Below are 13,714 nucleotides of genomic sequence, written 5' to 3'. Positions count from 1 at the left end.
GTTTACCAAAATATGACTGCTACATCCTTGATCAGATGTAAAAAAAAAAAGAGAGCGAGTCTTTAGATTAGCACATGGTTAGTGGTTAAGTTAACCCATTAGAGCTTCTCAGTGGCTCATCTTCAAATTATTATGTGATATATGATGCCTTTAATGAGCTAACATTATTTATTGTTTAATTTTTGACCCTATTTTGGGAAAGGAGGGTGGTTGTGTATGATTTATAGCAGTTGTAGGTGATGCCAGCTGAAAAGGAAGGTAGTTTGAGTTGAGGTAAGTTGAGAGGGCAGGTTATATTAGGCATGTCATTTCTTCAGGATTTACCCAGTCCATGTTTTAAATAACGTGTGCTGCTGAATTGTTTTAGGGTTGTAAATTAAATAGAATACGTAAGCTCCACTGATTAACTTCAAAGGCAAAAAAATGAGGATCTAAATAGGTCACTCGTTGGGAGAGAAGGCATAATTTGAAGGGTTCCATTTTTAATGTCATCCAAAGGTCTGCTCAAAATAGAAAAGTAATAATTTCTGTCTAGCTCTGTTAGAGGACTTCTTTTAGCATTTAAAATGAGTAACTTTAGAACTGTTTTCTAGAAAATATAAATGGTTTTTCAGGGTAGCTGCAGTGTTTTAAAAAGTCTTAAATATCTCAAAAGCTAAATTTGAGGCCTTAAAAAGTCTTAAATTTATACTATATTGTGAAATGTTGTGTTGTAGGTCTTAAATCTTTCTTAATTTTTCTTTGTTCATGTACTTTCCTTACAGTATTCCTTACAAGTATTACTTTTCTTACAGTAAGATTTCCTTAAAAGTTCTCTATTTATTTACTGCTGAGCAAACTGACCTGACCTATATTTTTTATTATTAAATTATTATTAAATTATTATTGTAGAGTGAAGTAATTCACAGTTATGTTTTGTTCTATATATATATATATATATATATATATATATAAAAAAAAAATATATATATATATATATATATATATATATATATATATATATATATATATATATATATATATATATATATATATATAAACAAAAATTCTATTAAACAATTATATATTTTTACGGGTTTTTAGGGTGTATATTTATATATTTATATATTTATTTATATATATATATATATATATATATATATATATATATATATATATATATATATATATATATATATTTATTTATTTATTTATTTATATATATATATATATATTTATTTATATATATATTTTATATATATATATATATATATATATATATATATATATATATATATATATATATATATATATATATATATATATATATATATATATATATACCCTAAAAAACCCTAAAAATATATAATTGTTTAATAGAATTTTTGTTTAACTTGTAACACAGATTTCTTCATGTAAACAACATACCCACAATAAACCATCAAGATCCTGGCTTGACAGCCATATTTATTACAGAAATTAAAACACAGGCATGTTAATGACATTTAAATTTCAAAACAATCAATGCCAATAAAGAAAACATTGATTTCCAAGTTGGATTCTAAGTGGACTGCAAAAAATGCCAAAATACAGGAATTGCAGATATGGAAAATGAAAAATTATAATAATAAACTATAGAATACAAACTGTTGCACTCATTGTAAAGTTTTATTTCTGTGAGTTGAGAACATTAGTTATAGAGTAGAAACAATTTTGTTTAATCCTCCTTTATATTCATCCAGTTGCTAAGACTAGGAGTATCCGGCAAGTGTACAGAGACTCCCAAATGCCCGCAAATAAATGATAATTTCTCGCAAACCGGTCGTTTAATACATTGCACACCCCTCTCCCCCGCATTCCTCCTAGCTCTTCAGGTAGCCTATGTCGCGCGCAACTTACCACCACCGTCCTTCAGGTACGTCTCGTGCGCACACGCCACTACTCAGATACGTCGCTCACTCCACCCCTGACACCCCTCAACGGGCCTGACACAGACACACAGACACACACACAACGCGCGGCGGATGTTTTGGCCCCAACGGCCTTCCATACTGGAGCGACTCCCCTCAGATTCAACACGCATGATCACGTTCATCAAATTTGCTTAAACTAAGCATCCTAAAGTATTACTGTATTTCACAAGGATTCTGACACAACAACGCGAAGCATACGCTTTCGTTTCGTTTAATGAGGAAACACGCTAAACTTGGAGGGCTCATGCTGAAAGGCAGAGTAATGCCCTGTCTTTGACAGCTCGCGACTTCACCAGAGACTTTCTGAGTACATTTACACAAGACATCAATACTCCGATTTTAATATGATTAAGATAATACTCTTATTAAAAGTCTACCGTGTAGCCTAAGCAGTGATTTTATTACCTTAAAGGAACACCGAGTCACGAAATGCGGAGGATTTTCTTTCTGTTTGCCATGCGGTATCAACTTACAACAGAAGTCGAAAGTTAAAAATAAAACACCAGAAATTGCATGAAACTTTGGAGAGCCTGGTGATGCGACTAATTGTTTTATACTGAAACTTGCCTTCAAAAAGTGCTTCCTTGGTCTTATCCACATTTCTTGCATGTTAGACACACGTCCAGCACAACAGGAAGTAAAAAAAACTGCAGCTGCGTTAATTGCGTTAATTTTTTTTAACGCATAAATCATTTAAAATTAATCGCATGTGTTAACGCACTAATTTTGACAGCGCTAATATATATATATATATATATATATATATATATATATATATATATATATATATATATATATATATATATATATATATATATATATATATAAACCACTGCCTTCATGCCATCTTCATCTATGTGGCCTTTTTTTATACCTAGAAAGAGCTTGATTGGCTAGTTTAGGTGTGCTTAATTGGGGTTGGAACTAAAATATGCAGGAGACTGGCCCTTCAGGACTGAGTTTGGACACCCCTGTGTTAGACGATGTGCCAGGGTGCAGATGTATTTTTCCATCCTTAAAATAGCAAATGTGCATTCGGACATGCCCTTAATTCTTTTGCACCATGTGCTTTAGACTTTGCGCCTAGATCGTTAAAATAGAACTCTAGATCTTTGCAATTAAACATCGCAAGCCTTTGAATTACTCTACCCAAACTTGTAGTCTGTTTGTTTAAATGTCTTGGAGAAGTCTGTTAAAATACAGACATGAGACGCTTTGTTTTTTAGATTTTGCTCCAAGATACTTTTTTGTAGTAATTGGCACATTCCATGTTGATTGTTTATAGGTGGCATTGTTGAGCAATTTTGCTACATTGATTTCTGGAACCCGTGTCAGATGATAATATTTTCTACTTCTGTCATTTGCGCAAAGTAATAGAGCTGTTTTTTTGAGCGCTCTTTTGCTCGGTCTCACACACACATACTGGCATCTAAACGCGCACAAACATGCCTTTCAAACTTGACAAAAACTCTCGACAACCTTTACTGGCTGCCGTGTCTTTAATATGGAGTAAAATGATGCGTTTTCTTGTCTCTGTTGGTCAAACGGCAATGACGAGAAGCACTTGACTAGCTTATTCCAAAGAGGTACGATATCTGCACTTAGTCTAAGTAGACACTCCAAAATCGGCATTTTAAACAGTTAAACTAGATAGTATAAGATAACACACACAGCCGCGTAAAGAATGCTGTTTTCACATCGTTTACAGGTAGCTCACGTGCTCAGTATACTGGATCAGTTCAGTATGCTCCTCATGTTACATAACTGCCCCCTGCTGGCCATGTATTTCTTGTGTTAGACCATGTTGTGGTTTCACGCACTTTACTGCTGTGAGGTTGCCGTAGGTGAAGACATGGAGGCGGATTGAATCCAAAAGCTGGAGGTTTATTAAACAAACAGCTAGCATTAAACAAAGGCAGAATCGTGATCATGAACCAGGCAACGACAAGCAAAGAAAGAGGCAGTCTAAAAAGGCAAACAAGGCAGAGTCCAAAATCCAAAAACAGTAGTCAAAAGAGCAGGTAAAAAGGTCATAACACAATGGCAGAAACAGCAGTAGGAAAAACGCCTAGTAGGCAGTGAAACTGGCAATACTTCGCAATGAACACACATAAGCAGTGTGCTTATATATGGTGGCTACCAGGAAGTACCACAGAGGAAATACCCAGTCAATATTCGGGAGAGAGCTCCCTCTGGTGGGCGGATGAATGGTAAGCTGCCATATTCGTTACAACTGCAGAGGTGTGCAATTTCTCTTTAAAACACTCGCACATTCTCAGTAGCCATATCTGTTAGTTTTCGGCCATGTTTAGGCCTTAAAATCTTCAATTTACTTCAAAGAAGCAGAAAAACAGAATAATAATCAACAGAGCAATTCCCAGAGGGCATCAATAGCCTTCTTCCTTCTCATTGCTTGTAGCATTTCAAACGTCCACAAAAAGCAGCAGTGTGTGTGTGTGTGTGTGTGTGCAAATTTGCGCACCCGTAAAAACATCAGGGATAATGAATGGCTCAATTACACCAACTTAATATTCTGCTAACAAGGAGCGTTCAGGATAGAAAACCCTGAATTGCCTGCTGTCTGAGCTGGATCCATCAACAGCAAGTGTTTGTTCTTATCATCTCCTGCACTCATCTTGTGCCTGCTGTTTCTGGCTAATGGTGTTCTTGAGGATGGAATGATGGCGTCTAAAATTGATCTAATTCATTCGCCCTTGCTGAATACAGAAGATTGGTTTGAGACAAATTGCGCCATGCTGAGGTAATTCGGTTAATGGTTAGTTGAAAAGGACAGAAGAGGTGACTCCAGGGTCGGCAGTTTAATTTTTATGTAAGATGATAAAGTGCGATAATAAAGTGATTTGAGTCATAAAGTAAGAGTTGAATGAAGGTCAGGGAATGAGCCAACTCAGGCAGGCGAGATGTTCATTGCTTGTTAACAATGCCATTAAAATAATTATGATTTAGTGCGGTGGCTGTCGCTCGACATACTTGGCTGAGTCTGCTTCTTGGAGGTGCTGTGTGTAGATTTTTACAGTATACTTGTTTGACACAAATGCCTAGTGTGTGTAACTAAAATTCACAAGTCGATGCATGCTCATTTGAAGTTTTTTCTTCTCTTTGTCTGGTGGTCTCTGACAAATATGGCTGATAAATTGACTAATAGTTTGCAACACCTCCTCGATTTGGTATTACTCTGAGGGGGGTCTACAGTCTACAGAATTTTGGCTGTACTGAATAAACACTCTCTTAAAACAAATTAAATCAAGTGTACACTTTTTATTTTAGCTATGTGTAAAGTTCTCATAAAAAAACAACAACAAAGCATCAATCACAAAAAAAAAAAATAATAAAATAAGGCATTTTAAAGTCAGAAACAAGATAGTCTAAGAAAAAAGAAAGTCCGTGACCACTTAGAGCACTTGAGAGCGATGCAAATCCTTATGATGTCCTGTGACTCCTTCAAAGAGAGGTGGTTGTTTGTAGGACAGCAGTCAAGTTGCCCTGATTAAGTGAGATTGTTGCTCCCCTAGAAGTTGGTTAACTTAGCTTCTTCAATGAGAAACAGCAAGCCAACATACGCACAGCAACATATAAACAGTCCTTCTAAAACAAGCAAACAAAAAATGACAAAAATAACTAGAGGTGTGAACCTATACTGGTCTCACGGTTCGGTTCGGTTACGATTATCATACCTTCGATTCGGTTCAATTCGATATCACGTTGCATTGACGATGCTTTCTATATACAGTGATATATTTTAGGGGGGAGGCTATAACAAGCTGTCTGTATAAACACACAGACACACAGCACCACACTGCCTCTCATTCACATACATACACAAACATAGACAGCACCAAACAAACAAACAAACACACTCACACACACACACTTAAGCCCTCGAAACAGGGAGAGCTCGCGCTGAGCGGAGCAGAAAAAAAAAAAAACGAAAAAAAAGCACTTTTCCGACGGTCCCTTACTGAGAGCTCCACTCAGGGTGAGCTCTCCCGGCTAAACGCATATTGCAAGGGCTTAAACGGAGCAGTGGTCGTAATGTCGAGTGAAAAAAAAGAAAAAGACAGCTGTGAAACATAACCAGCTTTGTCTTTTTGTAGGAAACACACTTTAGATCTTTTTAGGGTAAGAGGTTTTTGAGTTATTGCCGCTATAACTGAATGTGTCAGGAATATCGAAAAAACAAAACCAACTTAACCGCGCTCATTTCTGGCACCCACCTAGATGTACAGCACCCTTAGCATTTGCCTATGCTGCCTATGCCACTCTCAGGTGTTAAACCATATTCTGTGACCATCGAAATCTGTGCAGATTTCGATGGTCACAGAATATGGTGTAACACCGGCGCTCACCTCCCTCGTGACAGAGCGCATAGGAGATATATGACGTCAGTACATAATAACCGGTTATGGTTATTACTGAACCAATACCGAATTGTCCGCGTCTGCATTAGGGTGCACCGAAATAACAATTAATTTTGACACCCCGATTGTATTTGCAGCAGCTTCACATCCACAACTTCACGCACTGGGTTAAATTAGGTTTTACAGTCTCCTTTACTTTTGTCGTTTCTGTTCAGCGGAGGGAACTCAACCAACCCCGTGACGTCAGACACATCGACATTCCAAGATGGCGGCACCCTAGGTCTAAAATCTATAGTAAAACACGCCGTTTTCTGCTAAACGGTTACAATAATCAAGTTTGTTTAATATATTTTCATTAAAGTGGAATCCAATGTACAAAATAAGGTTGAACTGAGTGCTTCGTTTTCTCTTTAAAGTCAGAATGAATGTAAAATATCTTAATTCTATAATATGGCCTTTATTTTCTTTAACAAAAAAAACACACTGCAGTTGCAAAATGATAATAAGAGACAGTAATGTATGTATGTATGTGTGTATATATTATAATAGTTATCTATGTTTAAGCTAATTCGCTATACAGATTTTGCTATTTAGGTATGTTTTTTTTTATTGATAGGCAGTTCAATCAGTCATATGAGCAGACCAGTGTAAGAGAAAATAAAATAACACATTTCCCCCAAAGCTGTCTCTCTCTCTCTCTCTCTCTCTCTCTCTCTCTCTCTCTCTCTCACACACACAGCTGTGTCTTTATGCAAGGACGTTTGGCTTACACACATGCGCACACTCTTGCGTTCTGCCTTCACCGTCTGTTTCCACGTCTGCTTTTCCCCATTGCGCATGATGAAAGCAGACCAAAGCTACTGAATATCCTGAATGGATTTCTAAAGGATCAGAGGCAGCCTGTTTTGTCAGAGGGAAGAGGGAGGTCCTTGGGTATATGCCTGACCCTTGGCAACCTCTGTTACACCACACAAAGCAAGATGACAGCTGTGATTTCCCTCCTTTTCCCCGCTTTCTCATTTCCTTCTTCATAGTATTTGTCTCATTCATAACTTCAATGGCATTCAGATTAATAACTTTCTTTTTTTTTTTTTTTTTTTTTTTTGCGAAGATGTATTTGATTTTTCTATCTCTCTCGCCTTTTGTGTGCTGTAAATGAAGAGTCGGTTCTGGAATGAAAATCTGTCATCACATCCTTGCATTGTTTCAGACATATACTCTGTAAAGCTGTAAAATGTCAGTTGTGCACAGAGAAATCTGCATCTCAAACGTATTAGACAACACATGCATCTAATCCTTTTATGCAATGGTTTGTTTTCAAGAACTTGATATAAAGCATGTCTCATATTTAAAGAGATATTTCAACTAGTAATGAAAATTACATTGTTAATTTCTCATTATGTTATTCCTAACCTGACTTGTAGGCTCTGTTTTTAACTGGTCACTTGTGTTTTCTCTGATTTGTGAAAACTAGGGCTGTAACAGTACTTTTACTCCCGAATCGTCATGGTAAAAGGGTCACGGTTCAGTTCACGCTCTCTCAAGACAAATACATTCAGTCCAAACATGCAGACACTGGAGTAAGATTGAAAAGAACAAAGGAAAGTGCAGGAGCCATTCACAAAGAATACGTCTTTGCACCTGAAAACACAAGACATTGCGCACAGGAAAGGTTCTGCCATGTTGCCATTGTCGTGCCAAAAACGCATAAACAGAAGCACGCAACACTGGTCCTACTTCAGAGTTTTTCTGATTGGTTCACTGCTTTGCAACTGACAGTAAGACAAATGACCACTGCTATGGGTTAAAGTTAAGAACATTTTAACTTCACATGGCATTGGCGTCTAAAAAAACGTGGTGTTGCAAATGACACAAGTGTATAAGGGTCACGCATGTCCGTCAAACAATAGAAATAAAAGATATTGTCTCACCTTGTGAGCTCGTAAGATAATCGGTGAGTAAGAGTGCCTTCTCTGCACACATAATATTGAACAGTTGTTGTCCTCTGCACCTGATGTTATGGATGGATACAGTGCTGGAATTATTATTAAAAGAGAGTTCGGTTTTGAAGCTCACTGAATCTTAAATTCAATACTTAATTCTTGTTTACATTTTTAGAGGAGTAAAATACACTCACCGGCTATTTGATTAGGTACAACTTACTAGTACTGGGTTAAACCCCCTTCTTTTTGCCTTCAGAACTGCCTTAATACTTTATGGCATAGATTCAACAGGGTACTGGAAATATTCCTCTGAGACTTTAGTCCTTATTGACATGATAGCATCACGCAGTTGCTGCAGATTTGTTGGCTGCACATCCATGATGTGAATCTCCCGTTCCACCACATCCTAAAGGTGCTGTACAGTGAACTCATTTTCATGTTCAAGAAACCAGTCTGAGATGATTTCGCTTAATGACATTGCGCTTGCCTGCTAGAAGTAGCCATCAAAAGATGGGTACACTGTGGTCATAAAGGGATAGACATGGTCAGTATTGTTGCTATAGGTAGGCTGTGGTGTTGACAGGATGCTCAGTTGGTACTAACGGGCTCAAAGTTTGCCAAAAAATATCCCCCACACCAATACACCACCACCACCACCACCACCACCACCAGCCTGAACCGTTCATACAAGGCAGGATGGATCCATGCATGTTGTTGTCGCCAAATTCTAACCCTACCACCCTACTGACCCTACCCCAACTCGAAGTTTGAAGTGTTGTACATTCAGAGATGCTCTTCTGCAGACCTCAGTTGTAACGAGTGGTTATTTGAGTTACTGTTGCCTTTCTATCAGCTGGAACCAGTCTGGTGATTGTCCTCTTACCTCTGGCATCAACAAGGCATTTGCACCCACAGAACTGCCGCTCAATGGATATTTTCTCTTTTTCAGACATTCTCTGTAAACCCTAGAGATGGTTGTGCGTGAAAATCCCAGTAGATCAGCAGTTTCTGAAATATTCAGACCAGCCCGTCTGGCAATAACAACCATGCCATGTTTAAAGTCACTTAAATCACCTTTCTTTCCCATTGTGATGCTCTGTTTGAACTGCAGGAGATCATCTTGACCATGTCTACATGGCTAAATGCCTTGAGTTGCTGCCATGTGATTGGCTGTTTAGAAATTTGGGTTTACGAGCAGTTAGACAGGTGTACCTAATATAGTGGCCAGTGAGAGTATAGATATCTGGGTTTCAACACAAAGTTCTGAAGTGGTTTAAGCATTTGGGTTTATATCCTTGTCAAATGCATTCCAGAGGACATTTGCACCTGTTTTTTTCAAGGTCAGATAACTATCCAATCTGCAAAATCTAAAAAGTAAAAAAAAAAACGTGTCAAGCGACCAGTTGTAAAAAAAGTCTTTTAGACTACTTGGATCATGCACATATCAAACAGAATCTCACTGCGTGGCATGAGCTGTTCCCGACTCATTTACACTTGTCATTTATTGCAAAGTTTATCCAAACAAATCTTCTGAATTAAATTGAAGACGGAGCTACAGTTATATGCTTGAGAGTAAAATATGTGGGGGCTGAGCAAAGGTTTTAAAAATTCAGAGCTCAATGACTTAGCTATGTGACAGGTTGCTATGAATAGCTTGTCTTGTGTAGGCATTATGCGTGGGAAAGTTTTTTTTTTCATCTTTTAACAGTTTGGTAGAATCTGAATTTGTCATCTCACATGGCCACTATGCGCAGGTCTCACTGAGACACATCAGAGATATGTATCATGACAAAAAACGTGTCTAAACGATCAAAAGTCAGTTTGATGTATTGTGTTTGTTGTTTGATTTTCATTGGCCTCCCATCCATTTTAGAGTTGAGTTTAAAATTCTTCTGTTTGTGCCTACACAATTTGACGCCTATCTATCAGATTTCCTGCTTCCCTGTAACCCTCCAAGATGTTTGAGATCTTGTAATCTTTAAGGGTTCTGTATGTTTTTGACTCTTTCAGAGCATTAAAAACACCATAATTTGTTTGAAGATATTTAAGAAACTTGCTAAGTGAACATTCTTGTTTATCTAAAAACAATGCTGAAGTCAGATATTCTGCTTCGAAAAAATGCCAGAATGTCTTGGTTCTTTTAACCCGCCCAATGCCAGTATTTCAGCACCCGGGTTGCCTTGATGGAAAATCATGTATTTCATTCATTCATTCATTCAGAAAGGCAGAAAGGCTTCAAAGTATGCGTCCGCGACCAAAATGGGACCTCTGGTAAACAGTAGCAGATTCCAAAAGAAGATGCAGATTAAGAGTTCCACATGAGGTTATTAATTAGCAAATCATATAAATATTACGAACGTAAACATAAGGTGAGCAGGTTAAATTGTAACTCTGTGTCCTAACAACATGCTGCGTGACGAGATTTACAGTGAATTCTGACCAATCAATAAGCAGTTTAGGAACTATGCTCAACAATATCTGGCCAATGAGAGATGTGGATTTTGTCAGATGACTGCATTTTGATTCACTTTTTACTATGGAGGGACGACTGCGCTGGCTGATTGTATCCCTGCTTTAGACAAACTATACATTTTGAGAATGAAGTGCTTCTGTGGCTGGAAAACAATGTTTTAATGCATCGCTCGTCACTTCAGGAGGAGGCGTGAATTCATTTAGCTAAACTGCGACATGGTCATCTTGCGAAAATATTACCAACAATCCATCAGGTAATGTTTTTCCCTCTCTCTCTCTCTGGCTGTTTCTAAATATGCGTTCTTCAGCGGTCTTGCGTCCTCGTGTTCTCGTGCAACGTCATCATCAGCTGCCTAAGTTCAGTTCCAATACTCAAGACCGCAAGTACGGAGGACGTGTGAAACTTCCCGGATGTGTTCTTGATATCGAGGGCGCACCGATGCAGACTTGAGCACCGAACTCGCTCTGGAAGTCCCAGAAGTCATTGCGACTGGAGGTGGGAAGCGCCGCATTTTATTTAGATTTATTATTAAAGTTCAGAGATATCACTTATTTACCTCAGGAGTTTCCCTAAATGAAACGGTGAAAGTAAACATTACCATGAACATCTTAATAAAGGAATAAACACATTAAGGGTTGTTTGTTTGCTGAAATTCGTATTAAAATTAGTTTTATTTATATTGTGCAGAGTATATTTATAATGTTTTTATGCAAAGTATATATTTTGAAGAGGGGGAAAACAATAAATCGTTGTATGAGTGCTGTAATGTTAAAATAATTTCCATTTAAAACGCGTGAAGGTCACGTGACCGACAGGAAGAACGCAGCATCCCATTTTTTTAAAGGACGCATTCTCTGCCCTAGCGGTCTCCTGAGTTCGTTCTTCCGAGGACACCTGGCTTGACCGGTCTCCACAAGAACGCAAGTCCGTTCTCTGCGTTCTTGGAATTGAGAAACAGCCTCTCTGTTCCCCCATATCCCATAATGCACTGCGCATCGGTCTACGGCAGCTGGATTAGTCCAAAAGGCGCAGTACTTTTTGCGGTTGGGTCTGTTTTAGTTCGGATCATGTTCTCACCACAAACGAACCGCTCCAGGGTTCGTTTGAAAGCTTTTTCGGTCTGCTTTTGTTGCGCACTTGAGTACGATTGCTATATTCACACCTGCCCAAACGAACCGCACCAAGAGGGAAAACGAACTCTAGTGCGAGTCAACCGAACTAAATAAGGCAGGTGTGAAAGCACCCTAGTTCTTGCAACATTTTTGAGATGATAGCATGCTGATTTACTGCTTACTGCTTTGACATGACTACCGAAGTTCAGATCTGACTTCAGACTAAAGTCTTAATTTAATCTTAATGCAGTTGTTTATTTATTATTTGTATTATTAAGATGGCGGTGCATCTGACACAGCACTCTGAGCTACATGCAATGCAAATGCTGCCAGCTCGTCACATCCTCTAAATGCTATACGAGCTGAAGTTTTGGACTAGTGGCTGTTTACGTCTGCGTTCACATGGGAAACCATATGAGATTACAGAATAACACAGACTAAAAAAGCTGCCAGCTGAACTGCGGAGGCCTAAGTGTCTTCTGGGAAGAGTGTGTGTTTGGGGACGAGAGAACGAGTATGTGTGTTAATGGAGAGAGATGGAGTGTGTGCGTTTGAGGAGAGGAGGCATCGATAAAACTAACAGATGGGTGCATGAATGCATCTGGATTTCCTCCAGCCGAGCTCCAGCAGGAATGATTATAGAGAGCAGACAGGTTACATCCATCACAGATCAAGTGCGAGCGCGTTTATATCTGTGTGTGTTGCTCAGAGAGAAAGGCTGTGTGCCAATATGGCACTGTTGTATCTGTAGTAGGACGGTGGGAGTTTTGTGTGAGTAAAGCCAGATGAGTCTTTATCAGATATTAAGTGAATAAATATGTTAAATGGAAATATTCTGGGTTAAATACAACGTTGGTCAACAGCTGTCGTATGTGGGTATGTTGATATGCATTTACAACGAAAGTCTAGCAGTCTAGCATGCGGCTCTGCAAATTGATCTTGAGGCCCAATCCCTAATTTTACCCCCTTGATTTGTGCGGTCATATGAAAGGGTTGGGATGTGTCCCAATTCTCTTACAGTTGGAAATGTAAATGGAATGGCCATATAGACTTTCAAACAGAACTCTTTCTGGAGCACACTACAAATAAATCTGAGAGTTTTCTCTGAATACATCAGTTAAAGGTGCTGTATGTCTGTTTTTGACTCTTCTAAAGCATAAAAATACCGTAATATGTTTGCAGATATTTAAGAAACATGCCAAGTGAGCATTCTTGTTTATCTGAAAAACATTGCTGAAGTCAGTTATTCTGCTTTGGCTGTTTTACATACAACTTAAATTAAATGGACTAATCCAAATCAGCACCATAGACATGCTCCCTGTAAGTAGTTATCTCTTAAGAGGAATCCCTATCTGTTCATTAGCTACTACAGCAGGGGAGTTCTTGAGATCTACCTGAGCTCAAACTCCCCTCTTGCCATGCAAACAGAAGGGAGCCCCGGGCTCGTGGATCTTATAAGCTCAGGGCTCTCTCCCGGGACAGCATACCAAACAAGCTTTATAATCAGTCATCAGCTAAGTGTGAACTCTTGAAAATTCAAACAAAGTACCCATGTGCTTAAGTAGTATTCGATTTCGGTTAAAGCTTTGCTCTCTGACATTCACTAGTTTTATTTTGAAAGCAAAAGATAATGCTTTTTTGATGAAAGCATTATTTTGCATGCCGGTTTATAGTTTAAAAGAAAAGCTAATGAGATTTCAGAATTTCTGCAGAGGGGAACATTTTTGGTGTTTTAAAATTCAATTTCAGAGGACTTTTTAATAATACCTTGACCGCAATCATCATTAAAACTGTCATTGTATAAAAGAGCCATGTGGAAAATTCTCCCCTAATTCTAGAGCAGCTTTCCTGTAAG

The 13,714-nt window shown here is 38.2% G+C and overlaps 1 protein-coding gene and 1 long non-coding RNA gene across 11 annotated transcripts in view; one reads left to right on the top strand and one right to left on the bottom strand.

Moving 5' to 3' along the window:
- Positions 1–13,714, top strand: part of acot7 (acyl-CoA thioesterase 7) — a 138,593-nt gene that overhangs the window by 54,873 nt on the left and 70,006 nt on the right. The gene's annotated exons all lie outside the window — the stretch shown is intronic.
- Positions 1–13,714, bottom strand: part of LOC141375928 (uncharacterized) — a 386,569-nt gene that overhangs the window by 369,326 nt on the left and 3,529 nt on the right. Inside the window, exon 3 of the long non-coding RNA XR_012384756.1 lies at positions 8,545–13,707. This is a non-coding gene — a long non-coding RNA (uncharacterized lncRNA). The remainder of the gene's footprint in view (positions 1–8,544; positions 13,708–13,714) is intronic.

This window comes from Danio rerio, chromosome 8 (genome assembly GCF_049306965.1).
Source record: "Danio rerio strain Tuebingen ecotype United States chromosome 8, GRCz12tu, whole genome shotgun sequence".
In the NCBI taxonomy this organism is placed as follows: domain Eukaryota; kingdom Metazoa; phylum Chordata; class Actinopteri; order Cypriniformes; family Danionidae; genus Danio; species Danio rerio.
The sequence above is the reverse complement of the archived record's forward strand: the minus strand, read 5'-3'. Positions and strand labels throughout refer to the sequence as shown.